Below are 7,151 nucleotides of genomic sequence, written 5' to 3'. Positions count from 1 at the left end.
TTCTCTCACTATTCCGCCCTCTATCCCTCTATTTCTCTCTCTCTCTATCCCGCTCTCTCTCTCTCTATTTCTCTCTCTCTATTCCCCTCTTTCTCTCTCTCTATTCCTCTCTCCCTCTCTCTATTCCTCGTTCTCTCTCTTTCTGTGTATTCCCCCCTCTCTCTCACTTTCTCTCACTATTCCGCCCTCTCTCCCTCTATTTCTCTCTCTCTCTATCCCACTCTCTCTCTCTCTATTTCTCTCTCTCTATTCCCCTCTCTTTCTCTCTCTCTATTCCTCTCTGTTCTTCTCTCTGTTCTTCTCTCTCTCTCTCTCTCTCTCCCTCTCTCTATTCCTCTTTCTCTTTCTCTTTATTCCCCTCTCTCTCTATACCTCTATTTCTCTCTCTCTCTATCCTGCTCTCTCTCTCTCTATTTCTCTCTCTCTATTCCCCTCTTTCTCTCTCTCTATTCCTCTCTCCCTCTCTCTATTCCTCTTTCTCTCTCTTTCTGTGTATTCCCCCCTCTCTCTCACTTTCTCTCACTATTCCGCCCTCTCTCCCTCTATTTCTCTCTCTCTCTATCCCACTCTCTCTCTCTCTATTTCTCTCTCTCTATTCCCCTCTCTTTCTCTCTCTCTCTCTCTCTCTCTCCCTCTCTCTATTCCTCTTTCTCTTTCTCTTTATTCCCCTCTCTCTCTATACCTCTCTTTCTTTCTCTATCCCTCTCTCTATTCCTCTTTCTCTCTTTCTCTTTATTCCCCCCTCTCTCTATACCTTTCTTTCTCTCTCTCTTTCTCTCTATTCCTCTCTCCCTCTTTCTCTATTCCATTCTTTCTCCCTCTCTCCCTCTATTTCTCTCTCTCTATTCCTCTCTCTATTCCTCTCTGTTCTTCTTTCTCTCTCTCTCCCTCTCTCTCTATTCCTCTCTCTCTATTCCTCTCTCCCTCTCTCTATTCCTCTTTCTCTATCCCCCCCCTCTCTCTGTCTCTCTCTCTCTCCCTCTCTCTATTCCTCTTTCTCTATACCCCCCTCTCTCTGTCTCTCTCTCTCTCCCTCTCTCTGTTCCTCTCTCTCTCTTTTAAAGCTTTACACTGAATACTGAGTACTATCTGGTGATGTTTGTGCAAATTGTAAGAAAATTAAAAATATCTCTAAAATGTGTAAATGGCTACTGTCAGATCAAAACCTCGTATCTCCAAAATTTTAACTTCACAGGAGAAAGAAAAAACACACTAATAGCAATACATGGGAATTAATATGCTCATTGGTATTACTAATATATTAGTTTAGTTTACCTTCTACTTTTGTTTAAATGAACAACAAATAACTATAAATAACATATATAGGTCTGCTAAAATGAACATTTTATTCATATGTAAATTTACAGTAAATAACAGGCTGTTGGATTGCAATACAAAAAGGACAAGGTCAACAGGTTTTATGTCATAGGTCATTCTGCAGACACGTCCATTTTTGTGTCCCTAAAATTTACAGATATATTACACTTGAAAAGCATGTTGGGGTTATAATTTATTTATATTCAAAAAATAAACAATACGTTATTTTAATGATTACACCATCTTGAACCATCAATTTAGCAATATTGGTTTTAATCAATTATCTAGAATACCAAGCACCAGAATTCCAAGCATTAGAAAGAAGTGCTAGTCCCCACAGTCATGTGTGAAGGTTTTGGTTTTCTATACAAACATCTATACATGACTGTGAAATACAGAAATTAAATGACAAAGAAAACAAACACCAGATAAATATTATAAAATATATAATGAATGTTGTCCTCATGAGCCATGTCACTGGTGTTACTGAAAAAAAAAGTCTTATTTTGAAATAAAAGTCACACTGCTGACTTCCTTTAACCTGTTTTCTGAGGATCTATGAAGAAAAGCACATGGTGAGTCCACTGTGTCTTTCAGTTATCAGAGATTTTCTGATTTCATATGATGCTTTTAGCCGACATCACTGGTGTGACCTTCTTTAAGTTAAGTGATCCTTATTAATCGCACAAACAGGGAAATTCCACCTCCGCATTTAACCCATCTGTGAAATGAAACAACATATACACACTAGTGAATACACCAATGAGGATCGGTAACACCAGTGACTCCTATGGAGAAATAGAAAAGTGGACGTTTCTATAGAATGACCCATCTACATCATTTCATGATGTACAACTGAGCTGTCAGAATTAAGGACCATTAGAAACCATTAGGGTTAAAACCTAATGGTTTTGCTTTCTTATGGGAATTGGTTTAATCGTTTCTGATAAAGAACACTAGTTTGCTGTAGAACACCTTTAGATCCCATTAGAAACCCATCAAATGCATTCAGAATCATCCCCTGATCACCTCTTAATCCATTGGGATCCTATACATTGTGATATCAATCTACTAGAAAATCCAAAACACATTACGAAACCCATTAGAACCAATAGAAACACTTAATGGTTTTCATGTTTGTTTCAGTAGTTGCAGTGAAGCGTGAGAAAGGTAGAACAGGAGGAAACACAACACAACAAATTGTAGAGGGGTGCAATATCTGATTCAAATCAAACTTAATCTGGTGACATCTTGGGGTGTATGTTGTACCATATAAGGCCCGCCTCCAAGTTTAACAGGAAAGCAGTAAATAGTGGGTAATGCAGTTTCAACACCTAACGAAATTACACTCCCCCCCTTATCTCTGAGGGAGTGTTTTATCAGGTGGAGCAGAAATTTGGCAATGCTGTTTTAAAACCTGCCAAAATGATACTCCCCACATGATTACACGAGTGCAAAGTCAGATTCGTTGAAAATTTATTTTAGGGTCATGACTCGGTCTGGTGATTGTGCCCTAAACTACATTTTAGTCAGGTTCAACAGGGGGGTTTTTACTGGGGGAGTGTTTTTTAACACCTGCCAGAAAGATACTCCACACTGATCTCTTAGATTCAAGGTCTGATTAAAGTTGAACTTATTCTGATGACTTATGTTGGTTTGTATGTTACACTATATAAAGTGTATGTCTACAAGTTTTACGGGGGGATTTTGTCAGGGGGAGTAGAGCTTTGGCAATGCTATTTTAACATGTACTGAAATTATACTTACCACTTAGCTCTGAGATTCAAGGTGTGATTCATATCAAACCTATTGTGGTTATTAGACTTACCTTGGTGAGTATGTTAAACCATCATCATCATCATCATTAGGGGTGCACGATATGGACTAGAATTGCGATGTGCGATAACATTGTTGGATATCCCGATATCGATGTGAAACACGATAAATTAAGATTAAAATACAGAAATGTAGTGTCTCTCTGAACAGCAGCACGTTAATTTGTTTTGTTTTTTACTGTGTAATGAATCCAGAATAATTCCAAATATTTTGCAGGTTTATTCAACAATAGATGAAATCTAAAATTAGATAACACGTGTACAAGTAATAATAGTGCAAACATTTTGTGCGGTGCAAGGCTGTGTTCTCTCAACATTTAGTAATAATAAATAATAATAAAACAAATGAATAAATACATAAGTAAATAATGATAAAGAATAATAAATAAAGAATAATAAATGAAATAACAACTTTATTATAATTTCAGGTGTTGTTGGTCAGACAGTATGCATAAAAATAGGTTTCATGCGTGACAATGGTGTGTGTGTGTGTGAGTGAGAGAGAGAGAGAGAGAGAGAGAGAGAGCGAGAGAGAGACCTGGCCCCCCCAATATCTCAACTTCAACTTGAACAAACCCCCCCCATGCTGTGACGTTCTAACACTTACCAATGGCAAGGTGGAGCCTGTGTCCAAAACACTGAAGTCTAGGCCAGTCATTCAGTTCTGTGGCTTTGATAATATTTGTTGCGTTATCCGTGGTAACACAAACCAGGGACTCTTCGCGCAAACTCCAGCTCGTCAAAGCGTCTCGCAAGCGCAGAGCTATGTTTTCCCCACTGTGTTCTTCAGGAAAATAGGATGTTTGCAAACATCGACTTTTCAGTTCAAAGTCCTGGTTAATGAAGTGAACTGTCAGGCTCACGTATGGCTCCGTTGTTCTGCTGGACCACAGATCCGTTGTGCACGCAAAGAATCCAATTTGCTTCAGATCGGACTGTACACTTCTAACGCATTGAGCATACATCTCTGGTATGGCAACATGGGAGAAATGCCTTCATGACGGGATCTTGTACCGTTTATCCACCTTGTTTAGTAAGTGCACAAAGCCTTCTTTGCTAACCGTTTTAAATTTCACCATATCTTTAGCCAAGTAGTGTGTGATGGCATCGGTTATTTCTTTGTGACGCCGTGAGCCCACGTCATATGGATTTACGCTTTCGAACATTTGAGCGATGGATTTTTGTTTTACACCTGGAGCTGCATCGTGACAAGAGGTAGATCTAACCGTGCTTTCAGACGTTTTTGCTGAACACTCCTCATACAGTTGTTTGTGGTTGTGTTTTAAGTGATGGTAAAGGTTTGTCGTGTTCTTGGGGACCCCAAGCCACTAACGGGCCTACTTGGAGATCCATTGGGGCCTAGGATGATCCCGGGGTCTTATCCCACTGGGAGGCATCCAGATGCCCGATCCACCTCAGCTGGCTCCTCTCAATGCTGAGGAATAGCAACTCTACTCTGAGCTCCTCCCGGATTACCGAGCTCCTCACTCTATCAAATAGAGTGTAGCCCACCACCCTACAAAGAAAGCTAATTTCTGTGGCTTGTATTTGTGATGTCATTCTTTCGGTCAATACCCACAGCTCATGACCATAGGTGAGGGTTGGAATGTAGACCGACCAGTAAAGAACAGTCCAGTACAGTGATCACATTACTGCTGCTCTCACTCCGGGTGCAAAGAGATCGAATGGCCTGGAGTAGCAGCCATGGCACTTCCAGAGGACCTCCCACAAGAAATCTCAGGAAACATGGTGGTAAGCCTTCTCCAGATCCACAAAACACATATAGACTGGGTTGGCAAATTCCCATGCCCCCTCAACAATCCGTGAGAGGGTGAAAAGCTGGTCCATTGTTCCATGGCCGGGATGGAATCCACATTGTTCCTTCTCAGTCTGAGGTTCAACTACCAGTCGAAGTCTCCTTTCCAGCACCTTGGCATAGACTTTCCCAGGGAGGCTGAGCAGTGTATTACCCCAATTGTTGGCACACACCCTCTGGTCCCCTTTCTTAAAAATAGGGACCACCACCCCAGTCTGCCAGTCCCAGGGTACTGTTCCCGAGGTTCATGCAATATTGCAGAGGCACGTTAGCCATGACAGCCTTAATAAGCATCTCTGGACGAATCTCAGCCACCCCCGGTGCCTTGCCACTGAAGAGCTTGCCAACTACCTCAATGACCTCCATCAGGGAAATGAAGCTTGACACACCAGAAGCCTCTGGCCCTGACTCCCATGAGGGAGGCATGTCTCCCAGATTAAGGAGTTCCTCAAAGTGCTCTTTCCACCGACTAAAAATATCCTCATTTGAAGTCAGAGTTTCTCCACCCCTGCTGAATACAGCTTGGGCGCAGCCACCCCGACCACTCCTGAGTGGCTGGACAGTTGTTCAGAACCTCCGTGAAGCCAACTGAAAGTCTTTTTCCATGGCTTCACCAAACTCCTCCCACATCCTGTATTTTGCTTCTGTCACCGTTCTGGCTGCGCTTTGTTGCCTGTCTGTACTTATCTGCTGAGTCGGCAGTCCTTCAGGCCATCCAGTCCCTAAAGGCCTCTTTCTTCAGCTTGATGGCCTACCTCACCACTGGTGTCCACCAGAGTGTTCTGGGGCCTCTGACAGTCGTTCCCAGCACACCCTCACTATTCGCTTGGGCCTACCTGGTCTGACCATCAGTCTTCCCCGCCATCTGATCCAATTCACCACCAGATGGTGATCAGTTGATAGCTCAGCACCTCTCTTCACCCGAGTGTCCAGAACATATGGTCCCAAGTCAGATAAAACAACAACAAAGTCGTTCATTGACCTCTGACCCAAGGAGCTGTGGTACTGTGTATGCTTATGAACATCCTTGTGTTCAAACTTGGTGTTTGTTATGGACAATCCATGTCTGGCACAGAAGTCCAATAACAATTCTTCATTCGGGTTTAGATCCGACAGGCTGTTCTTCCTGATCATGCCTCTCCAGGTCTCCCAGTCATTGCTAACGTGAGCATTGAAGTCTCCGAGTAAGACTACGGAGTCTGTAGGCGAGACCCTTTCCAGAACCCCACCCACTTGCTCCAAGAAGGCCGAATACTCTGACTTGTTGTTTGGTGCATAAACCAGTCAGAGTTTTCCTCTCTATGATTTTGGGTAGGTCCTGGTGACCCTCTCCCAAGCAGGGTACACGATTTTCTGTGTCTGTTTTTCATGGAGGGTTTTTGCATTGTGTTAATTTGGGTCCTCACTCTATTGGAAACATGTTATACCATATAAAGTTTATGAGTTTAATGGGAAGGATTTTATCAGGGGGAGTAGAATTTTGGCAATGCAATTTTAATACCTACCAAAATTCTACTCTCCCCAATAAAATCCCTCCTGTTGAACCTACATTAAAATGTATTTCAGGGTATAATCTACAGACAAAGACCAGCCAAAATTAAAATTGAAGTGAATCAAGCATTGCAGTCATGGGATCATGGGGGGAGTATAATTTCAACAGGTGTCTAAACAGCAACTCCCCCAGATAAACTCCCCCTGGTGCTGGAGCCAATCCCAGCAGTCATTGGGCGGAAGGCAGGATACTCCCTGGACAGGTCGCCAGTCCATCACAGGGCAACATATAAACTTATATACTATATTTCCAAAAGTATTCACTCGTCTGCCTTCACACACATATGAAATTGAGTGACATCTCATTCTTAAGCCATAAGGTTTAATATGATGTCAGCCCATGCTTTGCAGCTACAACAGCTTCAATTCTTCTGGGAAGGCTTTTCAAGCCGTGTTTATGGGAATTCTGACCATTCTTTCAGAAGTGCATTTGTGAGGTCAGACACTGATGTTGAATAAGAAGGCCTGGCTCATAGTCTCCGCTCTAATTCATCCCAAAGGTTTGAGGTGCAGGCCAGTCAAGTTCTTCCACATCAAACTCGCTCATCCATGTCTTTATGGACCTTACTTTGTGCACTGGTACACAGTCACATTGGAACAGGAAGGGGCCATCCCCAGACTGTTCCCCCAAA

The sequence above is a fragment of the Pygocentrus nattereri genome, chromosome 5 (assembly GCF_015220715.1).
Source record: "Pygocentrus nattereri isolate fPygNat1 chromosome 5, fPygNat1.pri, whole genome shotgun sequence".
NCBI lineage: Eukaryota > Metazoa > Chordata > Actinopteri > Characiformes > Serrasalmidae > Pygocentrus > Pygocentrus nattereri.
The sequence above is the reverse complement of the archived record's forward strand: the minus strand, read 5'-3'. Positions refer to the sequence as shown.